The following is a 21,287-nucleotide window of genomic DNA, read 5'->3' as shown; positions in this document are numbered from 1 at the left end:
AGCCTGGGTGATGGAGCAAGACCCTGTCACCAGAAAAAAAAAAAAAAAAAGTATTCTTCCCAGCAGAGAGGATGTCACCTAGTTACACATATTCATAATATTTTTACTTTACTTCAACTCAACGCAGGCTATCTTCTTTCCATCGTCATGACTCTGAAACAAAGTAATTATTTAAAATTTGTCAAATTGTGACTAAAACTCTTTTCAGGGATCCTCTTTGAAGGTGGGATCAAATCATCAAAATAGATGTATATCTGTCTGGTTTTCCTTAAAAAATATTTTAACTGACTACCGGAGTATCTTAATATTCCCATTATTCTCTTTAATCTAGTCTTTTAAAGAGGTATTTAAGGTTTCAACTAACATTCATTCTAGTGAAGCAAAACGCTGCCTGCTACTTGCCTTTGCTTAGTTTCTGGGAGCTTGGGCAGCTGCTGTTGTGTTTGTTGAAGGGAAATTGGATTCTTAAAGAAACTGCTTAATCTTCTCTATTAAGCAATTAAATAAAACGCTCTCTGGGAGTATGTAGCAGGTGGGTTTGAAAGTGAAAAAAATTTCAAAAATCACATTTTGTGTGTTAAATGGATGTTTAAAATGCAACTGCATACATTTAAAAGAAAATGATGATTGGGACAGTTTTTTAAATTAAAGGCTTCAAGTTAAGTTTAAAAAGGCTGGATATTAAAGAACCTATACAATGAAAGAAGAAGTTGCTTAAGTGGAAGTAGGCCCTGAATTTAAATGAGATCAACCTAAGAGAAGGACAAAGTGAAACTTAGGCCAAATTGTTCAGATTTTTCTCCTCTGAGAAAAAAATCGGTTAAAAAATGTATCACCGCTTTATTTTGCAGAGTTGCCCTTCACGGCACCGTCGCCATTGCACAGGGACCTCAAAAATACACTGATTGTGGGTCAGAATGAAAAACAAAACAAAACAAAACAAAAACGAAACCAGCAGCGCTATTCTCGCAGGCATTAAGGGGCTGCCCTTCCTTTGTAATGCACTCATTTTTAATGAAAAGAGAAGGGGATATTTTATATGTCCTGACATTTGGTCCCTTTCCGCGAAATTTGAAACTGGAGACACAAAACATTCCGCAGTTGCTGGTGAAATACCTGCTTTAAAAGCAGAACCACAGTTATTGTCTTTGGCCCGGAATTCCAGAGACTCATTTCCACCCCTCCCACGGAGTCACCTGCTCAGGGGGAACCCCGGCCAGAAAACCGGGTCGCGCCAGGTCAAATCTTGCGCGTCTCTTGTTTACTCCGCCCCGGGCAGGGCGGCGGCGCGGCCAGGGGGTGGGGAGGACCGCTGGGGCCCGCGGCGTCCTGGGCGCTCGGCTCGGCTCCGCAGGGTGCGGGGGCTGGGGCGCCCGCGAGGTGCTGCGCGCGGTCCCCGCTTGGCGGGGAGACCACCCGGAGGAGGCGCTCCGGGACCCGGCCCCCCTCCTCAGCAGTCACTCGTCGCGCTTGGGCACCGTGGCACCCTAGGAACCTCCCCCGAGGGTGCACACCAGTCCACACAGGCAGGGTAACGGCCCGAGGGAGCCCCGGTGTCCCCCGGGTGTCGCCCGGCCGGGGAGGAAGCCCAGAGCTTCGGCTCCCACTCGCCTGGGATTCCCCCGCCCCCCGGCCCCGCTCTCCCAGGGTTGGTTGTGATTTCAACTCCGGTCCCTTCCGTGGAGAGGGAAGCGCACAGGCTGAAGGTGGCAGCTCGCCCCGAGGTTCCAGCGCGGCCCACCAGGAAACCGGCAGCTGCTCTTCGCGCCGCTGCCCACACCTATTTGAATCCCCTGGCGAGGGCGGGCCGCGGTCCCCGAACTGGGGGCGCCGGGGGCACCCTGGTGAGTGACCTCAGGGAAGGTAATCCGGGCGTTTCGAGCACGTGAATAGTTCGCGCGCCCGCAGGGGCACGGAAAGTGCTAGTAAAACACTACAAAGCTCCAGAAACCCAGCCAGGAGCCACAGTCTGATTTTGCTTTTCTTGACCGATAACATAATTGTGAGTAGAGGCAGGGGGCGGGGAGAGGCCAGGGATCCGGAGTACTGGTTCCAAATCTAAGGGCACTACTAATTATACAATTCCGTTCGTCAGGAAGGCAGACAACGATTCTCTGGGAAATGGGGAAGGGGTGGGGACGGAGGAGGTTTCCACATCCTTAAAGGAAATTCTCAGGCTCCTAGAGATGCCCAAGTTTTTTTGCATGACAAGTAGAGACCGGCTCTCCGGGGAGTTCCCCGCTCCGACCGAGCGAGTGCGCGGCCGCGATCTCCCCGCCCGCAGCGGCAGCCGTGGGGCCCGGCCCTGCCCTCCCGACTGCCTCCCTCCCCCGTCGCCCCGCGCGCCGCACATCCCTCTCTCGCTCACTGGCTCCAGACTGGTTTTTCTGGTTCAGCCTCCCTCCCTGGGACGCGCTGGGGGATCCGATGACGTCGCTGGCTGAGTCTCTCCCTCTTCCTCCCTCCCTCCCTCCGCCTCTCCCCCCGTCCGCCCTCGCCGCGCACTCCTCCTAGTAACTTCTGTTCGGGGAGGCGCTGCCAGGAATAACCCGGTGCGTCCACAGCCCGGGAGGGGAGGCGGCCGCTGCGGCTCCCGCACGCAGACAGCTGCGGCCCGGGCCTCGCGGCTCCCGCCTGAGCCCGGCGGCCCCTGCCCCGGGCCCATCTCCATACAGTGTCAGAAAAATAAATAAAGGCAAGAGGAGCCTGGGCTGGCGGTCGGGATCTCTTCCCTCCCTCCGCGCCCGCCCTCCCTCTGTCCTTAAGGAAATGCTACCAGACACCCCCCACCAGACACGCTCAGCCTTGGCGAGGAGCGGCCGCCGCGGCAGCGAGAACAAGGGCACCAGGGGGGTTTCCTCCCCCTCCTCCTCTCCCTCCTCCTCCCCGTCCTCCTTCTCCTCCTCCTCAGCGGTGACTTTCCAGGTGAGCGGCCGCCGCGGCTGCGAGGATCCCCCTCGCCCGCTGGGGCTCGGGCCGCCGCGTCGCGCCCTCCTCCCTCCCCTGTCACCCGGCGGCGGCCGGGAGCTGACAGCCGCCCGAGGGGCTCGCGGCCCGGAGGCGGGCGGCCGGCGGGAGGCGGGCTGGAGGTGAGGGGGTGGAGAGGAGGAGAGCGGGGCGCCGCCGAGCGCCGTCGTTCCCCGCAGGAGGGTCTCCGCACAAACATCTTCGGTGACTGTGGCACAAGTCTTTGCCAAGTTGTGTCTTGGACCTTGACGCTCCCCGGAGCCCAGAGCAACTTGGAGGGTCTCCCGGCTCGTTCACAGCGTTCCTCCACGTTTCGCGTCTGGGGTGCTGGGTGCAGCCTCGGGGTGCGCGGAGGGCGGACCGGCCACCGCGAGAGCGGAGCGGCGGGAATCTAGGTCCCTCCTCGGCTCGGTAAGTGGCCTGGACGCTGGGTTTTTCCTGCCTCCTTCGGCGCTGGGAGCTTGTTTCACTTTATATTGGAATCGCCGCCGCCGAACTCCGTCCCCCGCTCCCCGGCGTGTGCCCCCAGCCCCTTCCCGGTGGCCCGAGGGTGAGGGTCGGAGGGGGCGGGGATGGGGGAGACCGCGGGAGGGGTGTCGGGCGCGTGGGGAAATGCGGGGAATACCCTGGCCGCGGATCTATGCAGATGAGGGGAGGCTGCTTTGCGTAATGTCCTGGGGGGAGGGGGCCGCGCGGGAGCGCTGGAGGCAGGAATGTGCCTGCTTACTAATGAGCGACGTGCACCGGCGCGCACGGCCCGGCCACCGCTGCGGCTGCGGCGGCCGGCGGCGGCCCGTTGTCAGGTAGCGGGGGAGGGGGCCGCGGCGCGCGGCGCAGGCGGCCGGGCGGGCTGGCGGCGCGAGGCCCGGGCCGCCGGCCTGCGGCCGAGCGAGCGCAGCGAAGGCGCTGGCTCTGGGCATTTCAGTGACTCCCTTTACCTCCCGGGCAAGGAAGGAAGGAAGGAAGGAGCGAAGGAAGGAAGCGAGGAAGGAGGGGACTGTCTCGATGGAAGGTTCAGGCGGAGGCGCCCTCGCCTTGCGGGTGCACCGGCTGCAGAGCGGCTCTGGCCGCTGCCTGCTGGACCCGGGCGCGTGGAGACGGGTGGGGGCGGTTTGCATGCGTGTTTGTCTGTCCGTCTGGCCGGGGATCGGGAAGGGACATGTGTGTTTGGGCTGTGCACTGTGGGGAACTGGGTCTGCGCCTTTATGTCTGTTCCCTGAAGTGGGTGGAACGTTGGCCCGTTCCGGGAATGTTCCATGACGTGGTGCAGCCACAGGAAGGGGGTTAACGAGGGGCTCTCTGCCGCGGCGGCACTGCCGGCTGCTATCAAAGCAGATGTGCTGCTGCTGCTCCTCCTCCTCTTTCACCTCCTTTCACCCCCACCCCCCGCCTTTCCATTCTGTGCCTCTGGTACTGGTAGGGGTGAGACAGGAAAACATTGCTCTGGGTGTGTGCGTGTGTGTGTGTGTGTGTGTGTGGGTGGGTGTGTGGGGGAGGGGGTGCTGATGTGCATGTGTGGGGTCTGTCGTATTTGGTGGGGGGGGGGTGGACTCCAGATCCGCTCTGCTACCCCAGCTGTTATCACAGATCGGTGCGCTTTATACGCATGTGCCTCCCGCGTTCTGTCCCTCTTACATAACACATCCAGTGCAGCAGAGGACATGAGAAAATGCGACCCCAACCCTCCAAGCCCAAATTGGGTGAGGGGATAGAAAGTCAGGAAGCGTCCCTGGGTGTTGTCCTTCAGGGACTTGGTTCCCAGTGGGGGAAAGGAAGAAGGGAAGGAGGGTTTCTTCAAGTGGCTCCTCTCATCTCTGACTTAAAAGCATCTAACTAAAAAGGACTGCAGGCACTAGTCCTCCCTAACGGAAAAGCTTGTAACCAGCTACACCAAGGGAACGGGGGCACTTTAACCTCGGGAGTGCGGAGAAGAGAGAGGGTCCTTAATCAAGACACTTGGAGGAGAGAAGCAATAATGTGTGGGCGGCGGATGGGGGGCGCTGGGGATGACTTCGAGGAGACCAGAGGAATCTCTTGATAATAGGTTTCACTGGAGGCCTTAGGACACCTGTAATGGCTTAGCATTCACACAGGAAGTTGTGTGTGCAACTGACATTGCAAAACCCTTATTCTCTGCAGAGTTATTTAGGCCTAAAATGAATATAGAAAGGCTTGTTTCCTGTACTTTCATTATAATGGAAAATTTGAACTGATTTTTCTCCTTCCTTTTCTGCCATTTTAAAAATAACTCAATTTACCTCCAAATGAATATTGGTACTCGCCCCCAACCCTAAAGCTAGACCTCAATAATTCACAAGAGATCTGTGTTTTTCTAGCATACCCAGAGCCCTAGTCAAGGGCTATTGATTTTTCTCCTCAATACAGTTGTTTCTTTTGTAGTGCATAATCAAGCCCAGAAATTACTTGAAATATTAATAAGATCCATTTTAATTAAATTTGCAATGATCTGTCCTCCTAGAAAAAGGCCATTTAACTTTATTAGAAATGTTTCCTCCAGTGATATAGTAATATTTGGTGATATTTGCCCTTGAGCAAACCAAGTTATTTTAAATATTTGCACATATAGATCACATATGTTTGCTACATATGTAGCAAATGTCTCATTGCTTTTTCACCTTATAAGAGTGCCAGAAGCAGAATTTTAACAAAGTAGATTGTGGAATGAGTAGATTGGGTTTGATTTTTAGGATATAGGCCAAATGGTTTATCAGAACAGAAATGCCCTTTCTGTGACTAAAGTGGGTATCATTTTCATTATTAAGAGAAAATTCCCTGTGGAACCCTAAGGAGTCATAGTACCAAATGACAACTGTACATTTGCCTTGTGAGCTGAAAGGGATTTACCAGTATTTACTTAATGATAATGTGTTTGTTTCAAGTGTCATAATCCCTTTGACCACTAGGTTTGAAATATGCAGTATATTTCTTATATACAGAAATGTGTTACATTACAATGATGAATCTTTTGAACATTGAGACAATTTCTTGCGTCGAGCATAGGTCGGGTATAAAACAAAATTTGCTTATTGGCATCTGTATTTTTGTTACAGTGATTGTATTTTATGTGGCTAACTTTATTAGAGATGGCTTATATTTATACAAGGGTATTCAAGAGTAAATTGATGTGTGACTGATTCGGGGATAATTTTGGGAATGGTGGTATATTAATGATCTTACAAATGTAAGATCTAACTGATTTTTAACTGGTTAGATCCTTGTAGAGGTGTTTGGTAAAATACCACTAAAGTACATAAAACATTTCTATATTCCTATTTAACATGGAATGTGAAAAATTTACTATGTGTATATTATCACATAGGAAAATAATTCTCTTTGATTACATTGAAAGATTAAGCAGCAGAATATTTTGATTGATCAGGCTCCTTTGCATGAGATGTGTTTGTGAATGTTCTTGTTACCATGAAAACAAAACAGAGGACAGTATATATGGAGACGTTCCTTGTGGAGTAATGGTGCATGTGTCTGCTTGAACTTTTGGCACTTTGTCACTATTCAGAAGATCTGGTTGACTCTTTTATGCTGATTTAATTTAAAATGAAAAATCTTATTCCAGAATTTGCCATTTTTTTTTTCAAAGCAGGGCTCATTTTAACAGCAGCAATAACAAATAACTGTGTTGTACACTGTATTGGGTTTCAGCTTTTGAATTATAACAAGTACACTATTTGAGTTGGGTTTCAGTTTTTAAATTATTATCAGTAATTAGCTAAAGTCAATTTGAAAGCTTCACATAGGAAAAGTAATTTTAAAGAATGATAGAAAATGTTAGTTGGCATGAGTGAAAGTATAATCCATGAGGATGTAAAGTAATTTAATAACTGACATGTAATTATTATCAGAAGGGAAAAGTGGCTAAGGTCAATTGGATATATGGCTGTGGATCAGACAGGGTGCTCATCTCCTATTTGTTAAAAATAAACACCGTTTTCATATTTTGGTACGTGATCAGCATCAGAGGAACTCTCTGTTGGTCTATACATTAGTTCTGTAGGTGGAGAAACGGTTCACAGTTTAAATATCTACCTGAAAATTTCAATGATATGCTTCCAGTTCATGGATTTATATGTGAATTCATCATGAATTCATATTTTGGCTAAAACTTGGTATTTAACTGTTACAACTTTTAAAGTGATATTATAAAAAGGAGCAGAGGAAGTTTGCTAACTCAACTTAATGAAATTAAGGTTTCATAAGGAACTTCAAACCCATCCAGAGTGTATGGATTCGCTTTAACCATACAGGCAGATCCTGTATTAGTATGGAGCTAAACTTTAGTGAATATTCAAGTGAGGGCTGTACTGTGAAACCTGTAGGATTTACAGTGTTTGGGATGAACACAGAGGATTAAAGGGAAATAGGAAAACTTTATGAAAATAAGATCATGTTTATTTTAAAGTAATTGTATGAGAAGTAGTATTTTCTCTTTGTTCCTGGTATTTGGTCACAATCAAAAGCATTGCTTTCTGTATGATATTTATGGCAATGCTTATGAAAAAGAGGTTGAGTAAGCCAGTATTTGTAGCTATGAGATGCCACTAACTGATTTGGGAAAACATTTTAGCACTTTATTATTGTGTCACAACTCCGAAATCGTCGTGGGAAAGAGGATATAACACAGCTTTCTTGGTCTGTGCAATCTTTGGCTTCTCTGAGATGGACCGTGAATATCGACATTAGATAGACACAGGCCTAAACTGGCTTTGTGACTGCATTTAGAATAGAATCAGAACTGCCTGATATTTGGGTCACTATTGTTCTAGGCCGAATTTGTGCTATCTTAACATACACTCCCATTACTCATCATTTGAGGTATTTTCTATGACGTGATCTATTCTACAAGTGTCTATAACTTTAGATTTCCAACCTCCTTAAAATTTGGGATCTAATTGTTTACATCTATTTGAGAAAGTGCTTTGGAGAGAGGAAGAGATGAACATGATGTTTATGTGCCTGAGGGTGATTCTCGGCAGAAAGCAGAGGGGGTCTCACCTGCTACTTCTGGGTCACAGAGTGATGGAAGTAAGTTCAGGAAGTACCCAGGGCCAACCTTTTTGACTTGTCACTCACATATAATCTTAATCCTCTATTCAGAGTACTATGACTGGTGCCATGTTATTGCTGGTCAATGCAATTCACTCTCTCAGTCATTCAACAAGTATTTCCTGTAGATTAGGCCTTGTGCTAGACACGCAGGTATAAATAATGACCCGAACCACTAAAGGAGCTCCTTCCAGGAGTTAAAAACAAGCCAGTGGGGCTGATAAGAGAAAGGTAATGCAGGGCCTTGAAGGAAGGTTGACCACAGGAATGATTATCCAACCTGACATATGTGAGGACTGCCTTTGGCAAATCAGGACACATCATGACCCTCCAAATGATCATGTTACAGGTTGATCCTTGGAGAGGCAATTTTGAGGGGTAGGACCTTGAAATTGGAAGAACCTTGTGCATAACGCCTGTCTCTTCTCAGTGCTTCCACATCAATTGTCTTGGAGCACCTGGAATTTTTAATGACTGTATATGTAATGACTTCAGTTTGAAGGACTTACCTGTAAATTAACTATTATTATTTGCAGATTTTTTTAATAACAAATAATTTAAGTTCTAAAAATACTTATTTGGTGCTCCAGTTAACAAAAATAGCCAGCATCATTGATTCAATTAATAAATAACTACCAATTCAGAAGTCTTTACAAGGTCGCCGTGTGAAGTAACCAATTAATCTTTGGAGCCCTGCATGAGCTAGATCTATATATTTTCAAACAACTAGCAAAGGGCTGAGACATTCAAGTATGCCAATAATTTCTCCTCATGATTGCAAGTATCAGGATCTTTGGAGAAATTTAGTTCTGATTTCTTACTTTCCATGTGATTAGGGGTCTGTGTGACATGAAAATATGAAGCAAAAGAGTAGAAACAGAGGTTAGTGAAAATCACTTTCCTTTATTTTGTCCACTGCATCATTTGATTACTTTTTTTTCTGTTTTATAATTTATATAATGTAGGAGATTCAATTTAGGTGACAAAAAGAGTCTATTTTATGTAGTAGTTCCAAGCTTGGGCTCTGCAGTCAGATCAAGAGTCAGAATGAGCAACAGAGATAAAAGGATGATGATTTCCAACTTCAAACATTTTACAATCTAGAAGAGACATGGCTTACAGTAAACTTTATTAAAACTTACAATTGGGAGTAGAGTATAAATGGAAGCAGGATTTTTTCCAACTGGAAAGATTAGAGGGTTCTTATGAGAGGAGGTGATTCTTTTTTTTACTGAGGATCTTGAATGTTAAGTAGAATTTCATTGAGTAAAGAAGGGAGTCAGGAGCTCCTCATACTCTGACCTGGGATGGGAGGGGACAGGGATAGTACCAGGGCAGAGGAGGAGTTGGGAGCCTGGAAAGGTACGTAGCTCCAGATCTTGTGGTGCCTCAAAGACCTGCAGAGAAAGCTGGACATCACTGAAGGTTTTTGAGCACAGAGGTGATGCTATAAAGTGTGTGTTTCAGAAAGCTTATGAGGGTATATGGGATGAATATCTTGGTGGCAAGGAGACAGTTAGATTGCCAAAATATCCTAAAGAGAAGTAATGAAAGTTGCCCCTACTGAATGATAATATGAATTCTTTTATTCTGTTAATTGATGTGTTTAAAAGTACCCTAAAAGTAAGTAACAAAAGTGATTAAAATATTTTGTTAAACATGGCCAAATGTGTATGACAGGTTGTCAATTTGAACATTTTAAGTATTGCATTATTATTTTAACCTAATATAAATTTTTTTTTACTATGGAATATATTTATAAATATTAGTAGTGAAAGTTGACCATCAAACACCAACTTGCAGACATGTTTATAGTTAAAATTACAAGGTAATTATATTTTTAGGGATACATGTATAAGGAATGGGCCACTGATTCATTTCGTGGTTAACTGGAATACTGCTTTTTAATTGATACCCAGCTGTATCTAAATCATTACAATACTGGACAGATAGTGTAGTGCAGTGTATTTGAAGTGCAGTGCTTTGTTTGGCAAAGATTTATTTAATGGTTTCATTTTCTCTGCAAAAAGAAAAAAAGCAGATCATCGAAGCTCTTATTATTTGCACTGTGACAGATTCACTTGAGTTCAGAAGCCTAGGGAAAAGGTGGGACTTTTGAAACTAGGGCAGTAGGTAAATGTAGACACACCTTCGTTTGTATTTGATTAGGGATCTGACAGCGTGCATATGTGTACAGGTTTGCACGTGTGCATACACACATATACAAATCATAGAAAACCATAGGTGTTCTGTGAGAGAGAAAATTTTGCTACTTAAATACAGCGTGAATTCTCATCCTGATAGTTGCAGAAAATATTTCTTTTAAAATGGAGATTAATGTCTAATTCCATATAAAGAAGATTATAGGAAAGGTGATTTAAACTGTAAGTAGCTTTGTTCACTAAAATGCTAGATTTATTTGAAACAGTGTTTTATTTCTTTTGGAAGGCAGACAACTAGTTTAATAGTGTACATATGAAACGCTAATTTGGCTTGTTAATTGGATGCAATTAAATTGAGGTTATTTTATACTGCTTAATTGTTAGAAAATTACATGCGTTGCCACGCCTGTGTAATGTGAAGCAAAAGCGGAGGGTATAGCAGGAGTGGGGGTGGGAGGGACGCAAGATCTAGTCCTGTCTTTGCAATTAACTTTCTGTGAAAACTTGGAAACAAGTCATCGAAGCTCTTTGGACCTCATTTGGAAATGGAAGAGATTGGAACAGATGGCTCCTAAAGCTTCTTCCAGCTCATATTCTATCAGTTTATAAATTCTACTTTGTAGTTGTAGAGAATGCAATGTCATTATATTCTGTAATTATGGTATTACAAGGATGAACTAAACACTTAAAAAAATCAGCACAGTGCCAATTTAGCAAATCCGTTAGAAGGAAGGCAATTTAGGCTTAAAGAGCACTCACCTGTGCCAGGCTCCATCCCAGGCTCTCTCTCCACATTACGTCACTTAGCCCTCACAACCACCCTGAGAAGATTTAGTTTTTTATCTTGATGTGTACACTTAAAGAAACTTCCATTCAGAAAGGTTTTTGCGGGGATGCTTTGATAGTCATTGGTGAAGCAGGATTTGAATTCAGGGTTCTTTGGCTCCGAAAATGCTTTGTCTTTTTACCATTTCATGCAGTATAAGCAATTGTTTACACATCAAAATTATTTCAAATATTTAAAAAAGGCCAACCATATTTATCACTTAGCACAATGTTTCCCCTTAGTAGTATATGGATAAACAGGTAGCCCACGGGATTAAGAACCTGGATTTGAAGTCAGACAGAATAGGGCAAATTCCAGCTCCACCACCACCTGGGGGAATTTGGGTATGTTACTTAACCTCCCTGAGGTTACAAAATGAGGATAATACCCATTCAAGAGTCATTGGGAAATTTTTATGAGAATGTTTGTACCCATCTCAATGAGCACATAGTAAACGTTTAATACCTGGTAGCTATGCGTTATTATTAACAAGGTATTAGACTATAAGAAAAACATAGGACAATTCAAATTGTTGTGACAGTAAAATATTAAATATTTTCAAATGGTCCATTAAACTCTTGACTGAAATGGTTTAAGAAACAATGTTAGAATGACATGGTTTCACATTTAACAGTTAACAAATGGAAATATCAATTAAAATCTGGGGTGTTTCTCACTGAGCTCAGCCAGTGCTATGCCAATGAAGTGAACTAAATTCTCTGGTTCTTTGTGGAAAATCATTCTGAAGTTCTTGCTCTAAAAATAGCTTTTGGGGCCTGAATTACCCCTTACCCCACTTGAACTTCCGTGCAAGAGCCAGAGGACCAGTGATTACTCGTGGGGCCTTGGGCCTACTTAAGAGACTCAACTTGGGTGTTCACAGGACTGTTGACTTTAATTCTAAAAAAATTTATTAATTCAACAGAGATTTATTAAGCACCTGCTCTGGGAAAGGTGCTGTTCTAGACACTGGAGATCCATCAATAGACAAAAATAGTAAAAAAAAAAAAAATTCCTTGCCTTCATGGAGTTTACATTCTAGTAGACTAATTTAGAAACTTTTTATGGCTAATTCAGTCACTGCATTACTTTTCAGTGTTTACAGGATCTCTGCTTTTATAGTGGTCTCTCTTAACCCAAATAACAAAGAAACATCGTAAGACTTATTAAATCACTAATGAAATACCCCATTTATTTTATATATATGTGTATGTATGTATGTACATATATTTCATAGTAAGGTAGTTTTTGACACCTAAATATTATAGCACTAGATTTTTTAAAAATTCATTTTTATGGTTCAGCATTATGGCCCTTCATACCTGTATAACTAGTAGAATTAGGTGCTGGTGGCTGGGCGGTGGCTCACGGCTGTAATCCCAGCATTTTGGGAGGCTGAGGTGGGTGGATCACAAGGTCAGGAGTTCGAGATCAGCATGGCCAATATGATGAAACCCCATCTCTACTAAAATTCAAAAATTAGCCTGGTGTGGTGGCACGTGCCTGTAGTCCCAGCTACTTGGGAGGCAGAGACAGGAGAATCGCCTGAACCCAGGACGTAGAGGTTGCAGTGAGCCGAGATCGCCCCACCGCACTCCAGCCTGTCTGACAGAGTGAGACTCCATCTCAAAAAAAAAAGAGAGAGAGAGAGAGAATTAAGTGCTGGCTGTTTTATTATGGGCAAGAAAAAAATGGTTTACAAATGACACATCCTTTTTTTTTTTCTTCTTGAGACAAGTTCTCGGTCTGTCACCCAGGCTGGAGTGCAGTGGCACGATCACGGTTCACTGCAACCTCGACCTCCTGGGCTCAAATGATCTCCCGCCTCAGTCCCCTGAGTAGCTGGGACTGCAGGCTGGCACCACCATGCGCGGCTAATTTTTGTGACACATCCTATTGTTAAATGCATTTATAAGCTTGCCAAAGTGAAGTAGTTAAATTATATTCAGAGTTTATATTTTTAATCTTGTTTAAGTGAATTATTCATCTTTTAACTGATAATTTTTGCTATAAAATTTCTAGTGGATTAGGATGGTTTCACTTTCACAAAAGTGTGCTCAATACAGTGTATGACATGTGCTGGGCATACAGTTGATATTTGGTGGATGTTTAAAGTCATAATTCTCAAGAAGCTTACGGTCCAAATGGTAAGGAAAAACACCTGCCACACTATAAGATGGGGACCATGAGATCCAGATGAAGGAGATCCTCCAGGAGCTCAAGTCCTGTCTAGTCTTTGTGCCAATAGCCAGAGTTCATCAATCTGTGCACCTTTACTTTATTATTATTTTGAGACAGGATCTCACTCTGTTGCCCCCACTGGAGTGCAGTGGTGCAATCTGGGCCTCCACTGCAACCTCCGACTACCAGGCTCAAACGATCCTCCCACCTCAGCCTCCCAAGTAGCTGGGACTACAGGCACCTGCCACCATACTGAGCTAATTTTTGCACTTTTTGTGGAGACAGGGTTTTGCCATGTTGCCCAGGCTGATCTCCAACTCCTAGGCTCAAGTCATCCACCCCGCCTCAGCCTCCCAAAGTGCTGGGATTACAGGCATGAGCCACTGCACCCAGCCTGTCTGTGCACTTTTAAGTGCTTCTTGGCACATTTGGTTTTAATGTTCCCCAGGAAACAAGTGCCTCCATGTGTCCATCCAGCAATCCCAAATATCTCTTAAACCCGTAGTTGCGGGCTTCCCAGGCTCTAAACTTCCCATTTGTTTTTGCAGCGAGTGAACAGATAGGGCCTTTTTGAATTATGTTTCTCCCTACAGTTGGATAGGGGAGCTTATAGCTGAACTGGGATTCTTCCATCTAGGACAGCTTTCTTTGACCATATTCTGTTCAGGGTGCTCTAAGAAGGACGCTGTGTGAAGGTGGCTGTTGCTCATGATTGTGGAGTTTGAGGAAGCATTGTTTCTTGGTGTGCCTGTTTGGATCAATTAGGTGTGAAAGAGGGAGTGTATTCCTTTCCCCCACTACACACCCTTGCCCCATGTAGGCCAAGACAAATGGAGGAGGAAAGGCTGGGGTGAAACGGTTTCCTTTCATGCAAAGCAAGTGGTGAAAGCCTCTGTCTTTGCAACTCAGCAATGTCCCTTGGGATGGTTTTGATGGCTGGTCCAGTACTTTATGGATAGATCGTGGGAAGTTCAGCTTCTAATTATCCGTGGAATAGTTATCAAACTTTATTTTTCTTTCTTCTGCTGATGCTTACATTTTAATAAATTTGCTTTCTCTAAGCAAGGGAAAAATCCAGGGTTATAAACATTCAATTTATTTTCTTGTCAGTAGTCATGTGTCAAAGTTTATGTTGGGAGAGATATAGAGATGTAGCCTTTTTGGGTAAAATGAGGATTTCAGATATCTTTTCTGTTCTTGTGAGGCTGTGCTCATTAGAGCCTACACTGGAGCTCTAGAGAACACCAGAATGGATGACTTGAAACTCTGACCCCACTAGTTGATTGCTTGCCTTATTATTGATTTTCAAAAGGATTCAGGCCAAGAGGCTGTACCTCTGTTATATTTCATTATTTCTTCATCTGTAAAAATGAAGCATTGTTTATAGCACTCCCCTACCTCCTGGGAATACAGCAGGGTAACACAAGAGAATTAGAGTGGCTATTTTTAGTGTGTGAAGCAACACTAAGTTTTGAGAATAATTCAATTGTTGAAAAAAATCTGATATACAGCAATACATTGGTGACAAGGGTTAGTAGAGTGTTGTTGAGATAATTGACTGATATTGATGCAATTTATTACAGGCCTATGTAATTGTTTTCAGAAAGATAATGGTCAGCAGTTCCACAGCTTGTTATAATATCTCCTGATGGATTTAAATTTTGTGTAGGTCACTAATGCACTTGTGTCACAAAGTATTCAGAGAGTTATACCCACATTCAAACAAAAGGAAAGGGCTCTAAAGACATTTGTTTTTGGATTTGTAATCTGTTTACTTTTTCAAATGACCTTAGTACTATTCATGATAAACTTGGTGCCCAACTTCAATCAAGTGTAAATTTTAAAATGGGTCAAGTGGCTGAGAATATTCTAAATGACCTTTTAAAATAATAATCTGACAGTATAGGATATAACAAATAATTAGACACTGAGTGTGGAAATTAAATTTTCTAATGGACAAAGTCCAAGTCTGTTCAGTCATCAGTTGGTTTTTGGCTATGTTTGGTGGGAGTTTGCTAATGTGAAACCTAATGATGTCTGAAAATGGTCCTGATGGGTATTAATAGCCATCTGGAAAAATTTTACATCTTCACAAATAATCCCAATAATTTATATTGTGAAGACATTATCCTGATAGTCCTTCTTTTCCTATATTCTTGTCGGCTGTAGGATGAGAGCAGTATGAAGCAAACAGAAGACATTTTGAAATTAATCACAAAATTCCCATTGCTTTGAAGCCTGCTATTATTATACTAAGCCTTCTTATAGCTTTAAAAATCAAACAATGCCAAACAGTATATCTAACATTTTTAATTTCCTTTGAGCCAAACCAATTTGGTTTAAATTTCATTTCAAAGTTTTACAGTATGCCACACAGTTGTATACATCAGGCTACTATTCTTATTTGTATTTGACATGTAAGTATTTCTAAATAAACGAGGCAGTGAGTGGGGCAGGCATGAAGAAATGAAATTCTGAGGTTCTTTTGGAACATGCAAATGACTGCTTCCGTATTTAGTGCAACCTGTTCCCATTGCTTTCTTTCTGATGGGTCAGCTTTTGGTTTTGAGCAGGCTGCATCATCGGTCCCAGTTGAGCTTTTTGTGAGAAATTTTACTTCTTCCTTTCATTGTGATACAATTTGTGTTACTGCAATGATGCCTTATTTAGGGCATCTCTTAAAGTGTCTAGTTTAAATATGCTGATTAATTTTCTTAGGTATAGGATCTGATGTTTCAGTTTTGGTTTGTCAACTGGTGACAGGACACTCTGCAATGTAAAGTTTCTTACAGAATTTCAGGATTAGATAAAACTATTGGAGGCATCATTTAATCTCTAACTGAGCAAGAAATCACTTAGGACAAATTACCAAGGACTGCTTGCATTCAGATTCTACTTAAACACCTTTTTATTTCTTAGGGAGACCTATTCCGTTCTTGGACATTTCTAGTTACCAGCAGTTGAGCCCTCTCCAGCTATCTAGAACAAGTTTACTCATTGTCTTGCATGACAATCCTACAATTATTTAAAGATAGCAATCTTGTTCACCTTAAGTATTCTTTTCTCCAGGCTAAATATTCCCAGTTCTTTCAACTAGACCTCATAGGATGTTGTTTTCATTTTTATTTTATTAATTTCCCAGGGATCAGATTGTTCATGTCTGAAATTTACTCCAGGCTGAGTTTTTTTTTATAACTCCTCAAAAATAAATTGCTTATTACCATTTACTTTCCAGAAGACAGCCTCTTACCAACTGGCTTAGAAACGTTTTACAGAAAAGGACTAGCCATGCTTGCTGAGACTTTTTATGTAGTATAACTAGAACAGAGTTGGAATGTATAATAATGTAATGCAAATTGATTTTAACAAATATAATTCTTGAGATTCTGGTATGTGCAAGATATATGGGAATATGAAGTAGAGTATAAATATAGATAGAATATAAATGTAAGTAGAACATAAAATATAAAGAAGAGTCACTATTCTCATCATCAGGACTTTATAATCTACCATACTGAGGAAAAGAATGACGTAAGGGAAGCGGTAATTAAAAGAAGCAGGTTAAGTACCATGAGAGAGGCACACGTGAAGTACTGAGAAGGCGCAACATCAACCCTGGCCGAGGACTCAGGAGATAGCAAAAGGAAATGCTTTACCTGGGCACACACACCAATATGGGAAAGTGTCAAGAGTATTTTCAGAGAAGCATTTCATTTGAGGGAGCATAAAATATGTATTAAGTAAATGTTGGTGAGAAAGTTAGGAAGATAGGGATATATGGTCTAAGGACTCATATTCCAGCTTAAGGGGTTTGGACTTAAAACGATAGATAATGGTAGATGTAATTTACCCCATTGAGAATTTGGTCCCTGAATTGAACAGTTCTGTAACTACATACACAATGTAATGAAATGAAACGAACAGATAAAAGATAAGTATGTGAAAATTTCTATGCAGAAAATTCAACTGCATTTATAAGTAGCAAGGAGTGTATGTATTTTGCATATAAGACATGTTTGCTTTGAATTCGCATATTATTTTTATATACTGTCTGTGTCCTAGAAAGCCAGCAATCTCAAGGATGGTGACTTTAATCATGAAGGTAAAGTAAGTGTATTGCTGATGGATATATTGTTATATTCACACCTGTGCCAGTTACACATACCTTTTCTACCTCCTACTTTTTGGCAATATAAATGACATGCCATACTGATACTAGGCTGAGCTCAAATGATTGTCATTTTAGTATAAATTAACCTTTTCATCAATTAATATTTTTCTGTTGATTAAAAATGGGGATACAGAATATTGGGACGTACTTGTATGCATTTAAACTACTTGTAAGACTGCTATCTATATAGCATACTGTAAGGCACTATATAGATAGCAGTCTTACAAGTAGTTTAAACGCATACAATAAAGTTTTGTTGCATCTTAATAACAATTAAAAAAAATTCCTACTTGAGCTCTAGACTGCCTTTAGTGCCTATGAGAAAACTCTCTTAATTTTCCTGCACAGATGACTTATTCCACATAATGAATAGTAAAGAAGGAATATTTAAATGGTCACGTATTTGATAGAACAAGTAGACCTATATGCAGAAGTGATATATTAGAAGATAGTTGAGATTTAATAATTATCTGTTGCCAAAATAAAAGTTATTGTTTCCTGAGTGGGTACTTTGATTTTGGAACTTTTCTTTTAATCATTATGGAAATAAATACATTTTAGATTTAGCTCTAGTCACACTTTTGGTTCTGGAGAAGTACAGAGGACTTTGTGAGTGACTAGGAGAGAATAGGAAAATACTATATTGTAATAAAAAATAATTTTGTTTTACTTGAATTCATGTGGGGACACTGCTGTTTCAATAACATGCTTGATTATAGGCCATCTGAGTACTTAACTATTACTTAGATTTCATTGAGGGCCTATTCTGAAGTATTTAATATAGATGGAGGCTGAACAAGGAGATGTGCTCTCAAACACTTGAGTACTATGTAAATATATTTCCATCTGAGAATATATTGACTTTTACCTACAGCCCGAAAGGTACGAGGTGATGATACATCTTGTTATTGTCCAGAGAAGTGAATGAATAGTCCTGGAACCACCTGCAGGTCTTGGGACTGTCTCAGTTACAGGGGCTGTACTTTGTTTAGTTAGCTAGCCTTGAAGGGATTGAGGCATTAGTAATTTGTGCTGAAGGCCACGTAATAAAGAGAAGGTTATAGTTTTATGGGTAGTTTGTAAGAAAAATAAAGCCACTGAGCTTGGAGATACCACAGCAGAAAAGGGTTCTATAGGAACCAAAGATTGTGAAGCAAGCAAGTAGGTAGGTAGGTTTTTCATGAATGGTTCATTCATTCTTATATGTTCATGAGTATGTGTGCATGATTCACTTCTCTCTTCATTCCTATATATATCTGTTCACTCAGTGAGCTCCCTTCCTTTCATTTCAGCTATTTAATTTGAGCTGGGCTTTGATTTGGGAAAGTACTGGCTGTAGAGGAACAACGCAGTCGTTCAGTGTGTCATGGAAATAGGATGTGGACCTCAGAAAGAAGAGAGTCTTGATTTTGTCATCACATATCTTGGGAGTCAGTTTTCTGGAAAAACAACAAATGATTGGTGAAAGCTCATTTGAGAAGGATATTACTCAATTTGGTTATTGTTAGAGAAGAGTGAAAATTTAGTATGCCCTTCTGAATATTTTTAGAGAGGAGGCCAGTTTGTGAAACAAGTCAGCCTGTGAGATACAGTCTGGCCATATCAAAGACTTTTCAAAGTCTATGAAAATGTGGAGACTCTTGAGTTAGAGAACTTGGATCTCAGAAGCATGGAGAGCCAAACATTATGGTAACAACTTACTGTTTCTCTCATATTCTAACTACACATTTAAATGAAACCAATCCTGAATGAAACAATGAGTTTTAAAATGGTTAGTTTGGGAAACTTCAAGTCTTAATCCTTTTCATTGTATGAAATAATATATCTTCTTAGGTTGGAACTGTGCACTTCATGATGTACTTTAAGTAACAAAAGTGGAGCACTTTAATTTTTTTCTAAAGAGAAAGTGTAAAATACGTTATCCTGCAAAACTTCCTTTTATCCTCACAGGTATTTCTTCTCTTTCATGGTGTAAAAGAGGTGCATTTGAAAATAGCACCAGGAACCTGAAGAACTTTTTTTTTGTTCTGGTTTATATTTTCAATTGTGTATTTATTCATAAGTTAATTTATCTTACCGTTCTCACACTGATCTTTATATCCTCAGTCTATACTAAATTTATGGTAATACTGATTTTATTTAGCCTGTAATTAGGATTATAAAATAAAACATTTTTAAGTCTTCCCTCTTTGTCCTTTCCAAGTGCCATCATCAGCAACTAAGTATAGACCAGAGAGCATGAATTTTGAATAAAATCTTCACTGAGCTTAGGCAGTATTTGGGGAGTCACATGCAGCTTGGGGACTGCTAATTGTATACCATTGGCAGATGATTTGAAGGAACAAGTATAAGTATGTTCAAATCAAAAACACAAGAATTGCTGCAGAGATTTAATGGATAAAAGAACAATTGATATGAAGGAGAAAAGACACCCCAAAAAAAGTTGGTGTAAGATCATTCAGGAAACAGATATCCACTACAGTATTTCCTAGGATTGGATACACTGGAATCACATTTACAGTCAAGAATCCTTTGATACAGTTTGGGAAGCCAAGTAAATAAAGCAGTTGGATGTGATTAGATTTTTTGCAGGCCCCTCTCAGCACTCACACTCAGGGGCACTGGCCACTGGGAAGTAAAGAAGTGGTTGCAGTTAGGAATAAGGAGTTTGAAAATGAGAAGAGTTTGCAATTGCTTTTCAGCAAGATTGAAAGACTAGCTATGCTAGTCCTGAACTGAGTGGAGATTTCAGTTCTCTGAGCCTATTTCTTGAAAAAATCGGGATAGAAATATATATATGTGAAGCAAATGGCAAACTCTAATATACTACACAAATTTAAGATATCATGTGATAAAGTTGTATTATTCAGATGTTTAGGAAATAAGACAACAGAATATTATTGAAGGGCTTTGCATCACTGTAAGTGGGGAAATCTAAGTTACCTTTAATATTGCCTTAAATAGTACATGACTGGATAGGACAACTAATATATATTAAATGGTAAAGTCTTTGATGTGCCTTTACCATATAAAAAAATTTCAGTAACCTTCTAAACATGAAACTTGTTTATCAAGAAGCAGTAGAACCGAGGATGAACTTCATGAAAACATCGAGATGATTTCTGTGCCAATTCTTAAGATTAATTTCTTGTCAATTCATAGGTTACAATGCAATGCACATTTTAAGTATCAGGATACTCATAAAACCCTAAACATATGTTTAAAAATAGAGTTTATATTTTTAGGGTAGTTTTAGCTTCTCAGCAAAATCCAGCGGAAGGTACAGAGATTTCCCATGTACTTCCTGTCCCCACATACACACAGCCTCCTCCACTATCGAAGTCTTGCGCTAGAGTGGTACATTTGTTATAATCCAAGAACCTACATAGACACATCATGGTCACCCCAGGTCCATAGTTTACATTGTTTTAATTCATGTCCTGATGTGAAACATTGCTTAGTTCAAATGTTAGAGATGTTGACACAGTAAAACATCTGTAATGTTTGTTCACCATGAGAACAGAATCTACAATTTGTTTTGTAGTTGACGATCTGTCTCAAACTGCACAAGCTGAAATTAAACTATTTCAATTTTTTATTTCAAAATGATCATAAACTACCTTATGGCCTTATTTTTAATCGTTATTAACCGTAAGCCACAGCTTCTCTACAATTACACATGGTTATAATCTGGTTTATGGCTTGAAACTAAATGGAAGGCTGGAAATTTAGAAGAAAAGAGACTTTAAAAATCTTTAAGAAACATGAACAGGTAATTTCCATTTTAAAGCACTCTGGCTAAAGGTTCTGTTGGCTATTAAAGTGGATAAGTACAAGATTGAAAGATTCTTAAGAGATTCTGATTGTTAAAAGTATTAGTTGAGATAGGATAACTTAA

At 41.6% G+C, this 21,287-nt stretch overlaps 1 protein-coding gene across 12 annotated transcripts in view; it reads left to right on the top strand.

Annotated features, from left to right (window-relative positions):
• Window positions 1–2,354: 2,354 nt before the first annotated feature.
• The window catches only part of HIVEP2 (HIVEP zinc finger 2), a 194,825-nt gene continuing 175,892 nt past the window's right edge, over window positions 2,355–21,287 (top strand). For 4 of the 12 annotated variants that reach the window (XM_063605487.1, XM_034962975.4, XM_063605481.1 and 1 more), the window contains exon 1: window positions 3,799–4,068. The gene's annotated coding sequence lies outside the window, so the exon portion shown is untranslated. Of the gene's footprint in view, window positions 2,926–3,078; window positions 3,379–3,616; window positions 3,771–3,798; window positions 4,069–21,287 lie in introns of those variants that run through there. The other 8 variants (XM_063605485.1, XM_063605479.1, XM_063605482.1 and 5 more) reach the window with 4 other exon arrangements.

Source organism: Pan paniscus, chromosome 5, assembly GCF_029289425.2.
Source record: "Pan paniscus chromosome 5, NHGRI_mPanPan1-v2.0_pri, whole genome shotgun sequence".
In the NCBI taxonomy this organism is placed as follows: Eukaryota; Metazoa; Chordata; class Mammalia; order Primates; family Hominidae; genus Pan; species Pan paniscus.
The sequence above is the reverse complement of the archived record's forward strand: the minus strand, read 5'-3'. Positions and strand labels throughout refer to the sequence as shown.